Genomic DNA, 24576 nt, shown 5'->3' on the forward strand with positions numbered 1-24576 from the left:
TGGGTAGTATAGTCAATTTCACAATATTGATTCTTTCAATCGAAGAACATGGTATATCTCTCCATTTGTTTGTGTCATCTTTGATTTTTTTCATCACTGTCTTATAGTTTTCTAAGTACAGGTCTTTTACCTCCTTAAGTAGGTTTATTCCTAGGTATTTTATTCTTTTTGTTGCAATGGTGAATGGGATTGCTTCCTACATTCCTCTTTCTGATCTTTCGTTTTTAGTGTATAGAAATGCAAAAGATTTCTGTGCATTAATTTTGTATCCTGCAACTTCACCAAATTCATTGATTACCTCTAGTAGTTTTCTGGTGGCATCTTTAGGTTTTCTACGTATAGTGTCATGTCATCTGCAAACGGTGACAGTTTTACTTCTTCTTTTCCAATTTGTATTCCTTTTATTTCTTTTTCTTCTCTGATTGCCATGGCTAGGACTTTCAAAATTATATTGAGTAACAGTGGTGAGAGTGGACAATCTTGTCTTGTTCCTGATCTTAGAGGAAATGCTTTCAGTTTTTCACTACTGAGAATGATGTTTGCTGTGTGTTTGTTGTATATGGCCTTTATTATGTTGAGGTAGGTTCCCTCATGCCCACTTTCTGGAGACTTTTTATTATAAATGGGTACTGAATTTTGTCGAAAGCTTTTTCTGCGTCTATTTAGATAATCATATGGTTTTTATTCTTCGTTAATATGGTGTATCACACTAACTGATTTGCGTATAGTGAAGAATCCTTGTATCCCTGGGATAAATCCCACTTGATCATGGTGTACGGTCCTTTCAATGTGCTGTTGGATTCTGTTTGCTAGTATTTTGTTGAGGATTTTTGCATCTATATTCATCAGGGATATTGGTCTGTAATTTTTGTTTTTTGTAGTATCTTTATCTGGATTTGGTATCAGGGTGATGGTGGCCTCATAGGATGAGTTTGGGAGTGTTCCTTCCTCTGTAATTTTCTGGAAGAGTTTGAGAAGGATGGGTGTTAGCTCTTCCCTAAATGTTTGATACAATTCACCTGTGAAGCCATCTGGTCCTGGGACTTTTGTTTGTTGGATGATTTTAATCACAGATTCAATTTCATTACTTGTGATTGGTCTGTTTATATTTTCTATTTCTTCCTGGTTCAGTCTTGGAAGGTTATACCTTTCTAAGAATTTGCCCATTTCTTCCAGGTTGTCCATTTTATTGGCATAGAGTTGCTTACAGTAGTCTCTTAGGATGCTCTGTATTTCTGCAGTGCCCATTGTAACTTCTTTTTCATTTCTAATTTTATTGCTTTGAGCCCTCTTCCTCTTTTTCTTGATAAGTCTAGCTAAAGGTTTATCAATTTTGTTTATCTTCTCAAAGAACCAGCTTTTAGTTTTATTGACCTTTGCTATTGTTTTCTTTGTTTCTATTTCATTTATTGCTGCTCTGATCTTTATGATTTCTTTCCTTCTACTAACTTTGGGTTTTGTTTGTTCTTCTTTCTCTAGTTCCTTTAGGTGTAAGGTTAGATTGTTTTTTTGAGATTTTTCTTATTTTTTGAGGTAGGATTGTATTGCTATAAACTTCCCTCTTAGAACTGCTTTTGCTACATCCCATAGGTTCTGGATTGTTATGTTTTTGTTGTCATTTGTCTCTAGGTATTTTTTCATTTCCTCTTTGATTTCTTCAGTGAGCTCTTGGTTATTTAGTAACGTGTTGTTTAGCCCTCATGTGTTTGTGTTTTTTACGTTTTTTTCCCTGTCATTTATTTCTAATCTCATAGTATTGTGGTCAGAAAAGATGCTTGATATGATTTCAATTTCCTTAAGTTTACCAAGGCTTGATTTGTGACCCAAGATGTGATCTATCCTGGAGAATGTTCCATGTGCACTTGAGAAGAAAGTGTAATCTGCTGTTTTCAGATGGAATATCCTATAAATATCAATTAAATCTATCTGGTCTATTGTGTCATTTAAAGCTTGTGTTTCCTTATTAATTTTCTGTCTGGATGATCTGTCCGTTGGTGTAAGTGAAGTGTTAAAGTCCCCCACTATTAATGTGTTACTGTCGATTTCCTCTTTTACAGCTGTTAACATTTGCCTTATGTATTGAGGTACTCCTATGTTGGGTGCATATACATTTATAATTGTTATATCTGCTTCTTGGGTTGATCCCTTGATCATTACGTAGTGTCTTTCCTTGTCTCTTGTAACATTCTTTATTTTAAAGTCTATTTTATCTGATATGACTATTGCTATTCCAGCTTTCTTTTGATTTCCATTTACACGGAATATCTTTTTCCATCCTTTCATTTTCAGTCTGTATGTGTCCCTAGGTCTGAAGTGGGTCTCTTGTAGACAGCATATATATGGGTCTTGTTGTTGTAACCATTCAGCGAGCCTGTGTCTTTTGGTTGGAGCATTTAGTCCATTCACGTGTAAGGTAATTATCATTATGTATGTTCCTATGACCATTTTCTTAATTGTTTTGGGTTTGTTTTTGTAGGTCCTTTTTTTCTCTTGTGTTTCCCACTTAGAGAACTTCCTTTAGCATTTGTTGTAGAGTTGGTTTGGTGGTGCTGAATTCTGTTAGCCATTGCTTGTCTGTAAAGCTTTTGATTTCTCCATCGAATCTGAATGAGATCCTTGCCGGGCAGAGTAATCTTGATTGTAGGTTCTTCCCTTTCATCACTTTAAATATACCATGCCACTCCCTTCAGAGTTTCTGCTGAGGAATCAGCTGTTAACCTTATGGGAGTTCCCTTGTATGTTATTTGTCGTTTTTCCCTTGTTGTTTTTAATAATTTTTCTTTGTCTTTAATTTTTGTCAATTTGATCACTATGTGTCTCAGCATGTTTCTCCTGGGGTTTATCCTGCCTGGGACTCTCTGTGCTTCCTGGACTTGGGTGGCTATTTCTTTCCCATGTTAGGGAAGTTTTCCACTATAACCTCTTCAAATATTTTCTCGGCTCCTTTTTCTCTCTTCTCCTTCTGGGACCCCTATAAGGCGAATGATTGTGCACTGAATGTTGTCCCAGAGGTCTCTTAGGCTGTCTTCATTTCTTTTCATTCTTTTTTCTGTATTCTGTTCTGTGGCACTGAATTCCACCATTCTGTCTTCCAGGTCACTTATCCATTCTTCTTCCTCAGATTCCTTCTAGTGTATTTTTCTATGCAATTACTGTATTGCTCATCTCTGTTTGTTCTCTAATTCTTCTAAGTGGTTGTTCTTTAATTCTTCTAGGTCTTTGTTAAACATTTCTTGCATCTTCTCGATCTTTGCCTCCATTCTTTTTCTGAGGTCCTGGATCATCTTCACTATCATTATTCTGAATCTTTTTCTGGAAGGTTGCCTATCTCCACTTCATTTTTTTTTCTGGGGTTTTATCTTGTTCCTTCATATGGTACATAGCCCTATGCCTTTTCATTTTGTCTATCTTCCTGTGAATGTGATTTTCGTTCCACAAGCTGCAGGACTGTAGTTCTTCTTGCCTCTGCTGTCTGATCTCTGGTGCATGAGGTTATCTAAGAGGCTTGTGCAAGCTTCCTGATGGGAGGGACTGGTGGTGGGTAGAGCTGGGTGGTGCTGTGGTGGGCAGAGCTCAGTAAAACTTTAATGCGCTTGCCTGCTGATGGGTGGGGCTGAGTTCCCTCCCTGTTGTTGTTTGGCCTGAGGTGACCCAGCACTGGAGGCTACAGGCTCTTTGGTGGGACTAGTGGCAGACTCCGGGAGGGTTCATGCCAAGGACTACTTCCCAGAACTTCTGCTGTCAGTGTCCCTGTCCCCACGGTGAGCCACAGCCACCCCCTGCTTCTACAGGAGACCCTCCAATACTAGCAGACAGGTCTGGTTCAGTCTCCTATGGGGTCACTGCTCCTTCACCGTGGGTCCTGATGTGCACACTACTTTGTGTGTGCCCTCCAAGACTGGAGTCTCTGCTTCCCCCAGTCCTGTTGAAGTCTTGCAATCAAATCCTGCTAGCCTTCAAAGTCTGATTCTCTGGGAATTCCTCTTCCCGTTGCCAGAACCCCAAGTTGGGAAGCCTGACGTGGGGCTCAGAACCTTCACTGCAGTGGGTGGACTTCTGTGGTATAAGTGTTCTCCAGTTTGTGAGTCACCCACCCAGCGGTTATGGGATTTGATTTTATTGTGACTGTGCCCCTCCTACCATCTCATTGCAGCCTCTCCTTTGTCTTTGGATGTGGGGTATCTTTCTTGGTGAGTTCCAGTGTCTTCCTGTCGATGATTGTTCAGCAGTTAGTTGTGATTCTTGTGCTCTCACAAGAGGGAGTGAGCACGGAAAAATAATTTTGAAAAGCAAATTCCGTGAATTCAATGTTATAATTTTTATAACAATAGTGGTAAATGATTTTTTATAGAGTTAGAAAATATAGACCAAAAAAACTCACTACCAAGATCATATACTTTGGGATAGGAGATATTGAAGTTAAACATTATTAAGGTCCTCATATTGCTGGAAAAAAGGCAAACATACTGCTTAACATTAGATGATTATATATTAAATATTCATGTTAAAATATCAAGGGTATTCACTAGAAATAATTACTGTGACTGGAAGCACACAGACCATGTTGCAGATCACAGTGTAATTAAATAAGTAGTCAATAACAAAAAATGACTAGAATATAACCACGTTTAGAATTTTAAAAAGCATACTTCCAAATAATGAATCATAAAAGGAAAACAGAATAAAAATAATAATATGCTTAAATCCAAATGATAGTAGGATATTTTGTATCATTATTGTGGGGTACAATTAAAACAATATTTAGAAAGAAATTTATACATGTCTGTTTTAATAAAGAAGCAGCAGAATACACTTTCTTCTCAAGTGCACATGGAACATTCTCCAAGATAGATCACTTGCTGGGCCATAAAACAAGCCTCAATAAATTTAAGAAATATGAAGTCATATCAAGCATCTTTTCCAACCACTACGTTATGAGATTAGAAATCAATTACAGGAAAAAACTGTAAAAAACACAAACACATGGAGGCTAAACAACATGATACTAAACAACCAATGGATCACTGAAGAAGTCAAAGAGGAAATAAAAAATACCTAGAAACAAATGACAATGAAAACAGGACAATTCAAAACCTATGGGACACAGCAAAAGCAGTTCTAAGAGGGAAGAAGTTTATAGCAATACAATCTTACATCAGGAAACAAGAAAAATCTCAAATAAGCAACCTAACCTTACACCTAAAGCAACCAGAGAAAGAAGAACAAACAAAACCTAAAGTTAGTAGAAGGAAAGGAATCGTAAAGATCAGAGCAAAATTAAATGAAATAGAGACCAAAAAAACAATAGCAAAGATCAATGAAACTAAAAGCTGATTCTTTGAAAAGATAAATGAAATTGATAAAACTAAAGCCAGACTCATCAAGAAAAAGAGGGAGAGGACTCAAATCAATAAAATTAGAAATGAAAAAGGAGAAGTTACAATGGACACTGCAGAAATACAAAGGATCATAAGAGACTACTACAAGCACCTATAATCCAATAAAATGGACAACCTGGAAGAAATGGACAAATTCTTAGAAAAGTACAACCTTCCCAGACTGAATCAGGAAGAAATAGAAAATATGAACAGACCAATCACAAGTCATGAAATTGAAACTGGGATTTAAAAACATCCAACAAACAGAAGTCCAGGACCAGATGGCTTCATGGGTGAATTCTATCAAACATTTAGAGAAAAGTTAACACCTATCCTTCTCAAACTATTCCAAAAAATTGCAGAGGAAGAAACACTCCCAAACTCATTCTACGAGGCCACCACCACCCTGATACCAAAACCAGACAAAGGTCCCACAAAAAAAGAAAATTACTGGCCAATATCACTGATGAACATAGCCACAAAAATCCTCAAAAAAAAAATACTAGGAAACCAAATCCAACAACACATTGAAAGGATCATACACCATGATCAAGTGGGATTTGTCCCAGGGATACAAGGATTCTTCAACATACATAAATCAATCAATGTGATACACCACATTAACAAACTGAAGAATAAAAACTGTATGATCTCAATGCATGCAGAAAAAACTTTTGACAAAATTCAACACCCATTTATGATTTAAAAAAAAACTCTCCAGAAAGTGGGCATAGAGGGAACATACCTGAACATACTAAAGGCTATATGCAACAAACCCACAGCAAACATCATTCTCAATGGTGAAAAACTGAAAGCATTTCTTCTAAGATCGGGAACAAGACAAGGATGTCCACTCTCTCCACTTTTATTCAACGTAATTTTGGAAGTCCTAGCCATGGCAAACAGAGAAGAAAGAGAAATAACAGGAATCCAAATTGGAAAAGAAGTAAAACTGTCACTGTTTGCAGATGACATAATACTATACAAAGAAAATCCTAAAGATGCCACCAGAACCCTGTTAGAGCTCATCAATGAATTTGGTAAAGCTGCAGGATACAAAATTAATACAGAGAAATCTCTTACATTCCTATACACTGACAATGAAAGATCAAAAAGACAACTTAAGGAAACAATCCCATTTACCACTGCACCAAAAGGAATAAAATACCTAGGAAAAAACCTACCAAAGGAGGACAAAGACTTGTTTTGAGAAAACTGTAAGATACTGATGAAAGAAATCAAATATGACACAAACAGATGGAGAGATGTACCATGACCTTGAATTGGAAGAATCAATATTGTCAAAATGACTATGCTACCCAAAGTAATCTATAGATTCAATGCAATCCCTATCAAATTACCAATAGCATTTTTTACAGAATTAGAACAAAAAATTTTACAATTTATATGAAAACACAAAAGACCCCGAATGGCCAAAGCAATCTTTAGAAAGAAAAATGGAGCTGGAGGAATCAGACTCCCTGACCTCAGACTATACTACAAAGCTACAGTAATCAAGACAGTTTGGTACCGGCACAAAAACAGAAATATAGATCAATGGTACAGGATAGAAAGCCCAGATATAAACTCACGCACCTATGGTCACCTAATCTATGACAAAGGAGGCCAGAATATACAATGGAGCAAAGACAGCCTCTTCAATAAGCGGTGCTGGGAAAACTGGACAGCTACATGTAAAAGAAAGAAATTAGAACACTCTCTAATGCCACACACAAAAATAAACTCAAAATGGATTAAAGACCTAAATGTAAGGCCAGACACTATAAAACTCTTAGGTGAAAATATAGGTAGAACACTCTTTGACATAAACCATAGCAAGATCTTTTTTGACCCACCTCCTAGAGTAATGAGAATAAAAACAAAAATAAACAAATGGGACCTAATGAAACTTAAAAGCTTTTGCACAGCAAAGGAAACCATAAACAAGGCCAAAAGACAACCCTCAGAATGGGAGAAAATATTTGCAAATGAATCAACGGACAAAGGATTAAGCTCCAAAATACATAAACAGCTCATGCAGCTCAATATGAAAAACACAAACAACCCAATCCAACAATGGGCAGAAGACCTAAATAGACATTTCTCCAAAGAAGACATACAGATGGCCAAGAAGCACATGAAAAGCTGCTCAACATCACTAATTATATTAGAGAGATGCAAATCAAAACTACAATGAGGTATCACCTCACACCAGTTAGAATGGGCATCATCAGAAAAGCTACGGACAACAAATGCTGGAGAGGGTGTGGAGAAAAGGGAACCCTCTTGCACTGTTGGTGGGAATGTAAATTGATACAGGCACTATGGAGAACAGTATGGAGGTTCCTTAAAAAACTAAAAATAGAACTACCATATGACACAACAATCCCACTACTGGGCATATACCCAGAGAAAACCATAATTCAAAAAGTCACGTGCACCCCAATGTTCAATGCAGCACTGTTTACAATAGCCAGGACATGGAAGCGACCTAAATGTCCATCAACAGAGGAATGGATAAAGAGGATGTGGTACATACATACAATGGAATATTACTCAGCCATAAAAAGGAATGAAATTGGGTCATTTGTAGAGATGTGGATGGACCTAGAGAGGGTCATACAGAGTGAAGTAAGTCAGAAAGAGAAAAGACAAATATCATATTAACGCATATATGTAGAATCTGAAAAAATTGGTATAGACGATCTTATTTACAAAACAGAAATAGAGACACAGATGTAGAGAACAAGCATATGGATACCAAGGGGGAAATGGGGGGACAGGATGAATTGGGAGATTGGGATTAATATATATAAACTACTATGTATAAATAGATAACTAATGAGAACCTACTGTGTAGCACAGAGAACTCTACTCAGTGCTCTGTGGTGACCTAAATGGGAAGGAAATCCAAAAAAGAGGGTATATATGTATAGGTATAGCTGATTTACTTTGCTGTACAGTAGAAACTAACACAATATGCAACTATACTCCAATAGAAATTATGAAAAAATAAAATAAATCAATTACACGTTCTATATTCCCAGCCACAAATTTAGAGTGTACAATATTTTTAAATGTTTTTTAATGTTTTATATATATACATAAAGTCTGAGAAGTAAATATAACAAAATTCTGTAGAAACTTTATGGAGAAAATTATAAAATTTATTAAAAATTAAAGAATATAAATAATGTTCATAGATTGGATAATTTGATATCATAAAGGTGTCAAATCTCTGCAAACTTATTAATAAAATTCTACAGAATATATGATAAAATTTTTAAAGTGGCACTTGACAAGCTGATTGAAAACGGAAGATCAAAGTGTTAAGAATTGCTAAGACTCTCTTGAATAACAAGTTGGAATGTTTCTCTTACCAGATATCAATAATTATTTTTAAATTATTGAAATCAAGATAGTGTGATATTACCACAGAGACTGGAATACAGTCCAGTCAAACAAAATATCCCAGAAAAAAGACCCACATATTCAAGGAAACTTGATTTATAGCAAAGATGACATTTCAGATCAGTGGTAAAAATATGCAACTTACAATAAATAGTGTTGGGGCAATTGGTTATCCATATGGAAAAAATAAATAAAACTGGATTTTTAACTCATATCCTTCACAAAAATTAATCCAGTCATATTAGAGACCTAAACACAGAAAACAAAACTATAAAACTTGGAGACTAGTCTATAAAATCAGTAATAAAAGAGCTTTTTCAACCTTTCACAAAAAAGTGCAACCTATACAGGGTAAGATTGAAAAGTGAACCATATTCAAATTAAGCAGTTTCGTTAAACAAAAGACACCATCCAGAGAAGAAGAGGAAATGTTTTCAACATATGTAACACAGGACTAGGATCCAAAATTTCCAAAGAATTTCTACTAATCAGTAAGAAGAGAAAAGGGGCAAAGAACTGAACAGATGCTTCACAAAAGAGAATATCCAAATAGGTAATAAACAAATGGAAAGGTAATAAACTGCATCATTTTTTCAGGGAATTATAAACTAAAACCACAATAAGATAGTATTGCATACCCTCTAGGTTGGCAAAAATTTAAGTCTGACTATACCAAGTGTTGACAAGCATGTGATGCAAACAAATATATATACATGTGTACAATGCTGGTCATTGTGTAAATTGGTAAACTACTTTCCAGAAACAGTTTGAGATTATCTGAAAATTTGAATACACGTATTTCTTTTGACCCAGAAATTCCATTTCTAGGTTTAAGTGCTAAGGAAACACTTATTGTACACACCAGGAGAACATTCATAAAAGCACTGTTTATAATAGCAAATGTTCATTTAAAATATAATAGATAAATAAACTAGGGTGTGATCATACAATGGAATACTGGAGAGCAATGGAAAGTCAATTAATTACATTTACCTGAATCAATGTCTAAGCCTCTGAAGCCCAATACCAAGTGAAAAAAAGCAAGTCACTGAACACATATAGAATATTCCATCTATGGAAAATTAAAGTCAAAATGCGAAAGCAAGCAATACATGATTTAGCGTTAGAAACATATGGTTAAGAATATAAAGAAAAACAAGGATATGATAGGCACAAAATCAAATTCATAGTTATTTTCTCTGAGTTACATAAGAATGGAATAGATTCAGAAAAGCCAACACAGGAGATTTCAAAGGAATGAAAGTATTCCATTTTGTAATTTTGTGATTACAAAAGCATTCTTTGAATAAGGTTTTTTGTACATTATCTATATTTTATAAATATTTCTTGAAATCTACTCAATTTTTATAAAACAATTAAAAGTATTAATATAAAGTGGATGGTTTTATTAATTCTCACATATTCAGTACAACTGACTTCAAAGGTAATGTGCAAAATCAGCAGAATTAGAAATCGGAGAAGCTTCAATAATGCATCAATATGTATCCTGTCAAACATGAAAACAAGTTAAAGAAAATCTCCAGTGTCAATCTCTACTTGGAGCTGTCACTGAATTCCACTTCTTTACTTGTACTTAATAAATGATAAACTAGGGCCCAAAGACTGCATGAAAAAGTCCACATAATGATTAAATGTCTAACAGCAAATAAACATTTATTGAATACCTATCATATGCAAGGCAATATGTCTACTGCTATGGAATTCACAAAAACACAGAAGATACTGAGATCTTCTCCACCTGTCACTAGGAATTTCTAAATAATCTCCTGGTTTCCCTCTCTTGCACTCTCTTTCTCTCTCTAGCAAACCTACCCCAACCACCCTTCTTGTGGCTCCCAGACCATATTTCTACTGTACAGAGCCTCACACAGTACCCATTTTATGATAACATTTTTAAATGGATTTCTCTGATCTTTGCAAGCATCTGATGGTCCTCATCACATTCAGGGCCCATAAATTTAAGTGCCTATCAGGGCCAGGCAGGTCATTTAGATGAGTGAATCCTGTCAAGCGTAAGAAAAAAGATGGAGAACAGAAGCCCTTATACAAAAAAGGCAACAGCTAAACTGGTCTAGCCAAGTATTGCCTCATAGGAATGGAAGCTCAGTGTTGTTCTTTCTTAAGAAAAGCATGAAATTTGGGTTTTTTATTGAAATCACCTAACTCTTCAGTTCATTTTCAAAACCATAAAAAGACCTGCTGGGGCTTCCCTGGTGGCGCAGTGGTTGGGAATCTGCCTGCTAATGCAGGGGACACGGGTTCGCGCCCTGGTCTGGGAAGATCCCACATGCCACGGAGCAAGTAGGCCCGTGAGCCACAACTACTGAGCCTGCGCGTCTGGAGCCTGTGCTCCGCAACAAAAGAGGCCACAATAGTGAGAGGCCCGCGCAACGCGAAGAAGAGTAGCCCCCGCTTGCCGCAACTACAGGAAGCCCTAGCACAGAAACGAAGACCCAACATAGTAATCAATCAATCAATCAATAAATCTTTAAAAAAAAAAAAAAAAAAAAAAAAGACCTGCTGACCTACAGCATAAAATACAAACTCCTTGATTTAGCATGTAAGGCGCTTCAAACTCTGTTTCCAAACTAACTTCCTCATGTCTCTTCCCACACACTATGTTCTGCACTCATCCTTCCTGAACACGCCATGTTCCTTGACAGTTCCAAGATGGAAGCACATTTAGATTGTGGGCCAGTCCCTTATCCAAGTCCACTCACCTCTAAGAACTGACTGCACTTAAAGCCACCTCCACTCAGAAGTCTTCCTTAACACCTATAGGACAAAGTCAGCCATGGTTTATTATATCTGTTTCCTTTTTTTTATTCATATACATACAGGCTGTCCCTAACTTTCATATTTTCAGCTTCTGAACAGCCAACACTTTCATGCATTATACATCGACACTCCAAAGTGCCTTTTGTATGCCAAATCCAGACTTTCGTACATCAGCAGATCAACGAACATTTTGCGCTAATGTGTGGTGGCACCGCCTGACAGCCAAGAGTTCTGTTTGGGCCGTCATGCCATCTTTGTCTGTAAGAGCAGGCTTTATGTAATTATTTGAATATTTTTTGCTCTTTGCCCTTATTATTTTGCCAGAATGAGTGGAAAATGAACACTGAAAATGCTGATAATAATGATAAAAATCATAGGTCTCATGAGCTTAATACAGTTGAAACAAAGATGAAATCATTAGGCATTCCCATTATGGCACATCTTTAACCCCAATCAGCCTCTTATCAGATTTAAGCCCAGTCAACTGTACTCCAATTATGAAGGAAAAATATAAGATTAAGGACCCTGTATAAAATGCTAGAAATAAATTGTTGAAGATTGTGTTTAAATGGCAAGGTATAATTAGAGAGTATATCATATATTTTAGATCTCAAGGGAAAAAATAAACTCTGCCTAACATGTAAGTATTTTTTTACTTTAACATTATGACTCTGTTATGTGTTTAAGGAATGTATTATGTATGAATCCATGGATATTTGATGGACTCTTTCATTGGGAATCATAGTGCTTTTTACTATATCCTTAACCACTGGGTGCCCTCAATCCACTTGCTCCCTAATTTCCTTACTCAGGCACACATCATCTCAGCATGCTAAAGAATCTATCCTTGTTAATCCTCCACTCGATAGTCACTGACTCCTAAGGGGAGGCTGCCGTACACCTGCCACCGACAGAAATGGGATGACCAATTTAGAGCAAAGATGGTATATACCTTGTGGAGCAAAGAGATAAGACCTCAAGTACCGGGGAATGGGAGAGAGAGTTCTAACAATTTCTGGCTGTCTGTCAGGTACTGTGTAGAAGTTCTTTACTTACCTATAAGGATAAAATAAAAACTTGATAAAACTTGTCAAGGAAAGTGATAACTTGATAAAACTTGTCGAGGAAGGTGAACTCAGAGACTTACCCAAGGTCATACAAACACATAAGCAGCCAAACTACAATTTAAAACCAGTTGCGCCTGAATCCAAAGTGTATCCTCTTTCAAAAACACGATGCCTTCAGTATGCTCATTATTATAGATACTGGTCAAGGTTATTATCAGATGATCAAATGATGTATGTTCTTCTGCTCCATCCTTTAAACTTGTCCCTCTATATGTGATGATTTAACTTTCTTTTTCAGAAAGTTGTCATGCAGCCATTTATCAAATGGTTGGTTTGAATAGCTGCTACAAAGAAACATATTATTCCTCACCCAATAAGTGGTGACATTTTTTTTTTTAGTATTAAATGTTTCACACAGCTCACTTAGAGCCAAGTTTTCTGAAATGAACTCTTTTTATTCTTCTCAGGAGTGAACTTTCTCTGTGTGCATCTTCTCACAGTTCTCTATTCAAAGAGATTTTGAAATTTCATGATAAACACGAAAATGATAAATAGTGTATGCAATAAGATGAAAACCAAGCCTAAATCTCCTGCTCGTAGTGATATACTCTGTGATGTCATGGATCACAACAGTTTCAAATATGGTTTTAATTTATAAATGTGTGCTTAAATACATTAATGAATAATTGAGGACTATTCATGTGTGTATCTCACTCCCTTTCTCACTACCCTTTTCCTCCTTAAGGCATTGCAATTAGTTCCTACAAATCGAATAAATCTGTGGGTCAAAGTTCTCCGTTATCTACCTGCCCAATCCCATCTGCTTGTTTTTCTTGGTCTCTCTATAGAATTTAATATGTGCATGGTCCCTGCTCTATTTCTGTGTTGTAATCTGGCTCTTCTAAAATGGACAACTACCATAGGTTTTAAAGACTCTGCTCTCTGGCTGCAATTACTTACCTGCACCTATATCTACTTCTAGCAGCTGGATGCCCACTAAAGACATTATTGGTTGCCCTCTCAGATATACAGTGATCCTTTTTTTTTTTTTTTTTTTAATTTTTTTGCTGCGTTGGGTCTTCGTTGCTGCACGTGGGCTTTCTCTAGTTGCGGCGAGCAGGGGCTACTCTTTGTTGCAGTGCATGGGCTTCCCATTGCGCTGTCTTCTCTTGTTGTGGAGCACTGGCTCTAGGTGCGCAGGCTTCAGTAGTTGTGGCTCACGGGCTCAGTAGTTGTGGCTCGCGGGCTCTAGAGCGCAGGCTCAGTAGTAGTGGTGCACGGGCTTAGTTGCTCCCGTGGCATGTGGGATCTTCCCGGACCAGGGCTCGAACCTGTGTCCCCCGCATTGACAGGCGGATTCTTAACCACTGCGCCACCAGGGAAGCCCTACAGTGATCCTACTGCTGCTGTGAGTGCTGCTGCTCATGGCTCCTATCTTCACCCCTCAGACAGATAACCCTCCAAGGTCTTGCAATCACCTAACTGGAGGCACCGGAGAGAAACACCCCACCTTGGGTGACGCTGAGCCAATCAGTAACTAATGTGGATACAAAAGCCCTACTTCCTCAAGGTGGGACAGACTCTCTGATGCAGTTTGTGCTCCAGTGTTTCCCTGTGGGGTCAGGCTAAAGTTGGACACTTGAAACCATGTCTTCGTTTGTTTTTGTTTTTGTTTTTGTTTCCTTTTCCCTATCTTCGTCTCTCACTCATGTAGAGATTTCTCCTGAACACATACTGTCGTCTTTCCTAGTTTTAGGCACTGTCTTAGGTGAGGCTCTACTTCCAGAGGAACTGACCTAAGAAAATGCCTAAAATCAAAACAAAGAGTATGTGGCTTTTTTTCCCCCCTGAATTAATGGCTATAACCCAGTTTACTGGTTACATGACTCCAAAATTCTGGATTGTGGGACTTTCTTCCTAAAATCTGTTACTTGCCTGCTGTATCAAACTGGAGCTGAAAATGGATATTGAAATTCAGCCTGGTAATTTCAAAATCATTGCCTTTCCACCTCTTCATGTCTTGGCGAATCTTCTAGGTGTACCTGCTGCTCTCCTGGAATAAATGTGAACCTGGTGGTGTTGTGAGGGTGGAGATTCAGAGCTTCAAGACTTGTCGACCTACGGATGTTGTAGATCTGTGGAAAACTGACTAGAGCTGCTTTGACAGGAAGAAGGCTCAGGACAGAAGAGACAATCTAAGTCAACTCCAAAAAGGTGAAAATAAATTCTAAAGCAAAGAGTTTACAATAGGATCAAGAGATGGAGCACGGAGGTTTGGGAGGGTGAATTGAAGGCTGAGCTTGGTGCAGTGTTAGGAAGCACTGATATGTGGTATATACACCCAAGGCCCTGGGATAAGTAGTGACCTTTTGTAACTGAGCTTTTTTACATAGCTGGAGACTGAAACTCTACCTGCTTTCTTAGAGATCAGTTTGCTTGATCTCCTCTGACTCCCAGAATGCAGTTTTGGAAACAAAGCCCTTCTTAACCATTCTGCTACCACAAACCTTTAAATTTGTGATTAGCACTCCCAGGATAAGGTTCTCAAAGGCTATCCTCCCTGAATATCTGACCTCCTTGCCGTGAATACAGCCACACAAAAACTGATTTCCTGTAGTCTTGCGTGCTCTAAACTTTTCCAAACCACTCTATTCTGTTGCTACCCAGGTAATAATATGGTATTTTATAACATTAATTTTAATTAATTAACACTAATTTTGACCACTCAAGTTTTATGTATTATTTTCAATTGCATATCTGCTTAGATCCTCCTGACTGAATTAAAGGCTCCTAGAAGAGCCATATTAATATCCCCTTCATATCCTAGTGTTTTTGTCAGAGTAGATCTTTTATAAAAATTTTAGGATGAATAAAGAGCATGCTATTTATTTAACAAGGAATTATTTTGCACCTACTACGTGCCAGGGCATTTTTCTACCCACTGGTTTAAGTGCATCACTTTCAATGATACAAACATGATGTCTCTTCATGGAATTTTACATTTGATTGAACAAAATAAATAAGCAGATAGTGGTTACATTTTATAAGGGAAATAAAAAAGGGAAGAGTGATAGAAAGGAACTGGTGTGGAAGAGAGGCTCTGTCAGTTACAGTGCTTAGAGAGAACTGTCTGAAGAAGTGGTAGTTTGGCTGAAAAATGAAGGACAAGAGGGAGGAAGGGTATACTGGGAGGAAGCAACAGCAAGTATAAAGTTCCTGAGGTAGGAAACACAAATAAACATGCTAAAGAAACAGACAGAAGGTCAGTGAGGCTGGAAGGCAGTGTAAAGAGATGAGTTCTATCAGATGCAGCCTGAAAGGAAAGCACAGGCAGGTCAGGCTAAATCACTAAGCATCTGAAAATTCAGCCACATGTATCAGCATGAACTCACTAAGCATCTGAAAATTCAGCAACATGTATAAGCATGAACTGCATAATTTGCAAGGCCTGTTGCAAAATGAAAATTTGGAGCCCCTTGTTTTTTAAAAATATGGGGGAAATGTAGTTTAAAGTACTAAATTATGAACCATTTTGCTTTTCCCCTCAATCTGTTTCAATCTGTCACAGTACTTTTATTTGCTATTTAATGTATAACTCCCTTTGGCATGAGGATGGTTGCTGGACAAGTACATTGGGATGCCCAGCACCATGCCCCATCAACCTACATGGTGGGGTGTGGGCACCCAAACCCTCACCTTCCCACACCCCTGACCTCCCTCGGAGACTGAGATGGTATAAATTCTCTGACTCAGAAAAATTGTTAATATTATCATTCTCAGTGGAAAAACCAGGTTGTGGAGAAGTTAATGCCTTGATGAGGCAAACACAAAATAAAAGCACTTGAAACATAATTACCAAGGTACAATACACCTAAAATTATCATGTAGTGTATCCTCCTGCTTACAGAAAATACTTCATAAAGCCTGGATTTAAAGATAGCCAAGAGAGAACTGATGAACCTCTTTCCATTCTGTTATTTTTTTTTCCCTTTTACTAAATTCCTAGTTAAATTCCAAGATTCCTGTTTAAGCCAGCATTTTCTCATTCAACATTTATTGAGTACCCACCATGTGCCAGGCACATACCTGAATACATTAACTCCAAAAGTGAAATGCAAACCGTGCTATAACTAAAATTTAGCTTTTTACACAGTAGTGTTTTTACGATAAGAGTTCTATATTCTCCACTAAACTGAACTTTTAAATTTAGCATGTTTTAATGTCCCAAGCACGGCTCCATCTTATTTAACACCCCTAACTCGAAGGCAGAGGTTTTTTACTCCACATTTATAGATGAGGCAACCAAAGAGCAGAGCTCTTAGGTAATGGAGGGAGCTATACAATAGGAGACTGAGCTTTCAACTCCGGGTTCTCTCACTGTAAAGACTGAGTTTTTTCTATAAGTCATCCCCTCACCCTTCTTCTTTTCCTTCAATGAATTACCATGCCTGCTATGTTCTCACCTTCAGAAGTACTCAACAATTCAACAATTCTGAAATACCTACTTTTTAAAAAAAGCCTATCTTGTTTGTATTTAGTCTTAGAAGAGCTGTACTTCAAATTGTTTGGAATACCTACAAGAAATTTTGAATGCACTTGCATATACTGGCTATATATTTCAAACATAAATGCCTCATTATTTTGACTATTTTGAAATAGTCAAAATCAAGCATGGAATTAGGTTATTCAAAAAGACAAGTTTGTGGCTTAATACTATTTACTACCTTATTTGCAAGGATCACATCTTCCAAATACTCTAACAGTTGTACCTATGTGTTTAAAGAGAGGTCTATAGATCAAGGCAGTGATTTTCTGAATACTGAAGTCTCAGAGTACTCCCAGGGATCTGCTGATTAACCCAGTAGGATATTAATTATGAACACATCTGCCATTCTTACTTTTTGTTCTTTTTCTTTAAATAGGAGTGGAGTAATTCAGACCTGTGTGTATGATTAGGTATAGCTAGCAATGCACGATGAGCTAGATTTAGATACATTTAGGAAGCGTCAGATAAAATGAAACAGTTTACTAGAAAACATAACTTGTACTGGAGATTAAATGTCTAAAGTAGGAAATAGTTGTTTTCTAAAAAGCTTAACCTTAAATGAAACAGCATATGAGGTGGGTGAATGTGAAAAAATAGATAGCTTTATTGTTTCTCAAGAACAAGAGTATGTATAGTTCCTCTACTCTGTGACTCATCACTGTGCTGTAAAATATTTGGGGTATTACTCGTAACTACAAAAAAGACATAAACTAGAACAGTTTAATGTTAGGGCAAAGGACGAGGTGAACAAGCTGGCATTCTACTTGTGACATTCTCATTTATTCAAAAAATGGACAATTTCTATAATTTTTAGCTGCTTTTCTTTGTAAAAATGAGCATATTATTTGAAACAAGTGATAATCCATGTGCCTCCAATCTAAAACTACCAAAACAGGCAAAATGGAAATAAGGCATAGAAAGTACAAGAAATGTAGCAGATTGTAATTAATCCCCCCTTATGTTTATTGAGCTATGTAAGTTTATGATTATTATGAAGACATGTTTTGAGGATCAGAGAAATTACTCCAATGGCAGCGTTTCCCTCAGCATTCCTTCTCTACAGCTAAGATGAGCAACAGAAGGAAACAGACATAACAACAACACGGATAAAAAAAGATGGAGGAAGTATTGATAATGGATGAGAAGACTGAGATGATATAAATGCTCTAACTCAAAAAGCACATTTTTACAGATAAGATTAGTAGTTTTAAGCAATAACTTAATAGAAAGTAGTTCATCTTATGGCACTTTTTCCATTTCTTCATTAAGTAGTACGCTAAAATGAAGTTAACCTTCCACAACAATATTAGTTCTCTTAAAGAAAATGCTGATTAATTATCAGTTGCTCTAAACCATTTCAAGAATAGAGAGAAAAAACAGGTAGAATGCTACTCACTTTCCAGGAGTACAATATTACATTACCTCTTATGAAAACTATAGAAATTTTTACTTCATTAACTTTTTGCCTATAATCACCACTGTATTTGGTCAATTCGATTTCTAGAATTTTATCATTAAGATTTTCACTTTCGAGAAAGATTATAATTGGCCAAGTTTTTATACTTCTTATTTGTTCTAAAGGATAAGTTAACATTGACATAATGGAGAAGCCTCCCTTTTACGGCAAGAAAGGAAAAAAGAAAAACACTGGGAAAAGTTTATTCTGAAATATTGTCAGGAAGCTGCTGTGGACTTGGAATTGTGTTAAAGATACATATCGTACATTTACATCAAAATATATAAAATAAGTATAGCTGGGCTGCTTTCCACCAAGATTATAAACTATCACTGGATACTGGCTTTATCTCCTAGAATATCATTCCTGGATATTCTAAAGAAATCTGAAGAAGGTGAGAGATTCTGTTAATTGATCTAAAAACTGCTGAAAAATTCTGGAGTAACTGAGTGTGGCAGGTTCTGGAATATATGTGTGTGTGTTGGAGGGGGGGGTCCTCAACCTTGACACTCCTGACATCTTGGGTCAGGTAACCCTTTGTTATGTGAAGCTTGCCCTGTGTACTGTATAATGTTTAGCAGCATCCCTTGCCTCTACACACTAAATGCCACTAAGCCATAGCACCACCTACCACCCAGTTATAAAATTTAAAAAATGCATACAGACCCAGTCAATCTCTCGTGGAAGGCAGTGAGAACCATGGATGTAGATGATTCTAACCCATTATCTCTTCCAAAACTTATATCAAGACACAGGTGTAGCCTCTAATTTATTATAAGGCAAACATGTTGAGTGAATAAAGTGATTCACTGCAAAGATCAAATTAAGGATATGACCTTTTAATTCAAATCTAATAGCCTCAAGGTTGCCACTATGAAATTGAGAGAGAAAAACGTATTAGGAGCAAAGACATATAGCAGATTAAGACACTGTGTAAAAGAAGAATTTTGGGTGGGCTCCTGGAACATGAAACTTACTGGAAACAAATAGATTTGAAATCTATTAAGTTTGTAAAGCTACTGCACTGCCAAAAAACTACATGACTGGTTGAAAATTTGTCTACTCAAGACTTAAAACAACTCTTTGCCGCCTAGTCTTCCAAGAGAAAGAAATGGGCTGAGAACAAGGTGCTAAAGTTAAAGAGGGCACATTCCTCAGCACCTACTTCACAGGGACTGCTGAGAATAACAAAGGAATAGAGGAGAATCATGATTTAATTAAGGAAACTCCCACCCTTTCTCTGCCCAACCCTCCACCCCTTCAAGGTAGGGGCTTCACCTCATCTGTGCAGAGGAATTTCAGATTTGGTCTGAACCAAGGACTGTTGGATTGTTTCCAATCCTTCCCATTTCTTTTTTTTTTTTTTTTTTTTAATCCTTCCCATTTCTTAACTAGAATATTCCATTGTTGAGTTTGGGTGAGAAGGCAGATATAACTTGTCTTTAAGTTCATGGGACTCTAGAAGAAGTGAAGATACAATTAGACCTAATTCAGAGGCTATCATGAACCTAGAATTCTTAAGACTTGAGTTGTATTCAGTGATTGAACACATTTTAGCTTGTCTCCCTGGGGAGGGGTTGAGTTTGTTCTATGAGCCGGATGAAAGGAGCAAGGGTATATTTTGTAACTGGAAGGTTGGATTGTGACAGAAACACTTACTTATCAAATACCCATATGGTCCTCTACATTTCCCAGCCTCCTTTACAGTTAGATTGAAACTATTTGACCAGTTCTGGCCTCCAAAGGGCTATAAGCAGAACTGACATGAATCACTTGCAGGGTGAGACAGTTTAGAGCACAGGGCCTCCTCTAAATCTCTCTTTCTCCCTCTGATGACCCCTTTGGAAGCCATGTGTTGAGACAGTAGAAGCACAAAATTAAGTGAACCTGGATCTCTAAGTCACTGACTGGGAAAGAACCTCTGCTGCCCTTCACCAGGCTTTGTTGTGTTAGGCTACTGAGACTACAGGGTATATTTGTTATTGCAGCATGGACTAGCCTATCCTTCCTAACACAGTTCCCTAACCAAGAGTTCCACCATCACCACAACCACAGACAGAGGTAGAAAATATGCCACTGCTACAGGGCTTAGCTATAAAAAGAGCTGACTGCTGGTGAGCATATTTTTAGGGTTTCATTTAGAAATCATTAGGGAGTATGTTGCAAAGACATGAAAGAAAAACAGATCCCAGAAGAAAGATTTTAGTAGACGCTCACACTTGTTCCCCTCTCTGAAAAGTGATACAGCATGTATGTTTCCCTCTTGGTAACATGTTCATCAGAAGCTGCAATGTGCACTCAGTCTTTTATGTGGTAATTTGAATCCATAAGCTCCTCCCACCTCTGACCATGATGTCACCTTTTATGCAATCAACAAAGGACCGCTTTTCCCCAGCCAGCAGCCTTTAATGACACCACCCTGATGTACTTTAACCAGCACCTTGGTCTCTACTAATGGGGCTGGTATTTTAGGTCTTAGGGAGAGGCTAAACTTTCATGCCAAATTAACTTTATGCTTCCACATTTTCCAAATCCTTTGTCCCTATACTACCAATTCTCATGGCCCACAAAATGTGTCATCTATTTTATGTAATGAAAAAAATACAGTAGTGAAAAAACAAACAAACCCCTCTGGCAACAAAAGAGAAATAGCAAAAGAATGTTTAAGTACAATTTACTTGCAAATATATTTTCATATGTATATATGTATATATGTGTGTGTATGTGTGTGTACATATATATATATATATATATATATATATATATTCCCCACAAAAATCATTTCATTATTTTCCTGAATTAGTCTTTGTTCAGAAAAAAATTGCATAGTAGACGCCTTAGCTGCTTTTAGGGTAGCCCCCCGTAGCCATCCCACTGTCCTTTCAAATTCAACATGTTCAATACCTCTCCCTCTAAAAATCTATTCTTTCTTGTAATATTTCTACTGATCTGAACTAGCAATCTTTCTCCCGTTCACCCACATGCAAAATTCAGAATAACTCTTTTCCCTCTACCCTACAAGCCATATGGTGCCAAGTACTACTATCAGTGACCCTCTGATCAAATCCTTTTTCTCCATTCTCACTGCCTCTCAATCAGCCCTTCATCACCTTTTTTTGACCCTCATAAGAGTTGCTGAACTAATCTCCCTGCATAGGGTCTTCCTTTACTCCATGCAGTCTTCACACCTCTACCAGATTAAATTTTTTTAAATCAAGATATCAATTGTGCCATTTTCTTACTTAAAATCTATCTGATTTCCCCTACTGCCACTGTACCATATCTTCATTCTCTCAAAGTCTTCTTCACCATAAGTCTATCTAATTTTGTGTATCACTTCTCTCCTACCTTTATCCTACATTTCAGAAAATTGGATTGCTCATCCTTCCTTGTGCTCTTCTAAACCAGGGTTTTCACTAATACCATTCCCTCTGGCCAAAATATTCTCCCTATCTTCCCACTGATAGTCTACTTACCCTTCAGCATTTCATCTCATCAGTTATATCTTCAGCAAAACCATTCCCAATCCCACCAATTGGTATTAGAGCCTCTTTTATAGCACTAATCAAAATTTTTTGCTATGGCACTAGTTAGAATCATTTTTGTTATGCCTTTATATTATTTGAGTTGCTACTAAACTATATGTTATTTGATGGCAAAAGCTAATGTAAAATATACATTAAATAGATGGAATGAATTGGTATACGGAAGTAGCAATAATCAGTCTACTGTATTAAATAATCTTTCTGCTTCAACTCTCCTCATTTTTTTCTTCTCCACCTTCACCAGAGGTATTTGAAAAGTTTCCTCCTTTTGGGAACACGATCATTCACATGAATTTGGAGGGCTACCACCCCAATATTCTTATGCTGACAGCATTACATAAGATACCATTTAAATAAGTTTTAGTTCTGAATCCTGGCTATTTGGACCCTGAATATCAGTGCGCCAGTACTGACTCACTATTGATTGCTCAGCTCCTCTGGCATTATAACAATATAGTGCATCAACTCAATTCATCCCAACCAGGAGCTCCACAGAAAATGTATCTACTGCATATTTTATTAAATTGATCTAAGCAAAATTCCAGAGAGATTCAGATTTGCATCTCGGTTTCTGCATATAGCCAACCTTTGTAAACATAGCTATATGTCATCCATGTCAACAGAGATACAAAATGAACTCTCAAGGTGGATCATTCTCTCTGTGGTTTTTTCAAGACAAATTCACACCCACCTGGGCCCACTAGCAGGTCAGATTATAGAACACTGATTTTAAGATAATAACTATGTGTCTAAGTAGGAGAGTGGGAGTATCAGTGACCCTCTGTTTAAGTATGCCTTGACCTACATTCCAAAACTCTCCTATGAATGGGAACTGTTCCACTTCACACAGGAAATTGACTGTTGGAGTCCATGTACCTCCTCTCCTCTCCAGTGATATATCTACCAAACTGTTTTTTAAAAATCAATTGAATAAAAGGAAATATACATGTCTATACTCATAAACATATGATAATGAAATGCTTAATGAACACTTAGTTCAAGGGAAGCCCAATGAAAGAAAATGAATGAAAAGTGGCTCTGTTACTCTCATATCCCTTTTCTGGGTGACCAACTGTTCTAGTTCTCCCTGGACTGAGGGGTTTCCCAGGAGAGGGGACTTTCAGTGCTAAACCAGGGAAGTCCCTCCAAATTAGGGCTAGTTCTTTATCTTACTCTGCACAGATGTTAATATGATAACCTCAGCCCTCGGCAAAGGAAAGAAATAGTGCCATTTGCAGAGACGTGGATGGACCTAGAGACTGTCATACAGAGTGAAGTAAGTCAGAAGGAGAAAAACAAATATGGTATAACATTGCTTATATGTGGAATCTAGAAAAATGGTACAGATGAACTTATTTGCAAAGCAGAAATAGAGAGACAGATGTAGAGAACAAACATATGGATACCAAGGGGGGAAGAGAAGGGGGTGGGATGAACTGGGAGATTGGGATTAATTTATATACACTTATATTTTATGTATAAAATAGATAACTAATGAGAACCTACTGTATAGCATAGGGAACTTTACTCAGTGCTGTGTGGTGACCTAAATGGGAAGGAAATCCAAAAAAAAGAGGGGGTATATGTATATGTATAGCTGATTCACTTTGCTGTACAGCAGAAACTAACACAACATTGTAAAGCAACTATACTCCAACAAAAATTAATTTTGAAATTTCCAAAATATAAGTACTTATGACAGAATTCATTTCACACTTTTCATTTTTATAAATTATGGAGGTCAGATATGATCTGTTCTTAAGAATTCTAGACATTCATATTTGATCTCAGCAGGTCTAAATCCCCTTTCCCAAAGTGTTTGAATTTCTGGGTCTCAAGCCATAAGACAGGGAAGTTGTCTTAAGGAACCAACTGCTCTCTGGTGGCTCAACTGTGTTAGCTGAAAGAGATTCTCTGCTTCCCTATCTTGGATTTTCTGTCCCAACTCAATCACAAAATGAGAGAAAAATTGTCATGGGGCAAGAAACTTTTCAAACCTCAGATAGATTCTTCTCTTAGCTGAACCATTCCATTTATACATCTTGGCAGTAGTCATTAGCAGTGAGAAACCTAAAGAGACAACAAAAGAAAAAATGTATGTCTTTTTCAAGAGCTTCTGAAGTGTTGAAAAGAGTTTCTATTTAAAAGCTTCTGACAATGATTGGCAGGATCTGAGAAAACCTTGCAAAGATGAGCCCCACCCTCTGAGAACTATTATCAGGAGAACAGTAATTGGCGAACACCTATTCCATTCTTACCACAACTGAAGGATTGCAATCTAATTGCTACTTGGTGGTCCCTCTCAAAGGTGAACAAAGCACAGATCAATACAGAACACCATGCAAAGGCTCCTGAATGTCAAAGAAGGGGAGAA

Source organism: Eschrichtius robustus, chromosome 2 (assembly GCF_028021215.1).
Source record: "Eschrichtius robustus isolate mEscRob2 chromosome 2, mEscRob2.pri, whole genome shotgun sequence".
Taxonomy (NCBI): domain Eukaryota; kingdom Metazoa; phylum Chordata; class Mammalia; order Artiodactyla; family Eschrichtiidae; genus Eschrichtius; species Eschrichtius robustus.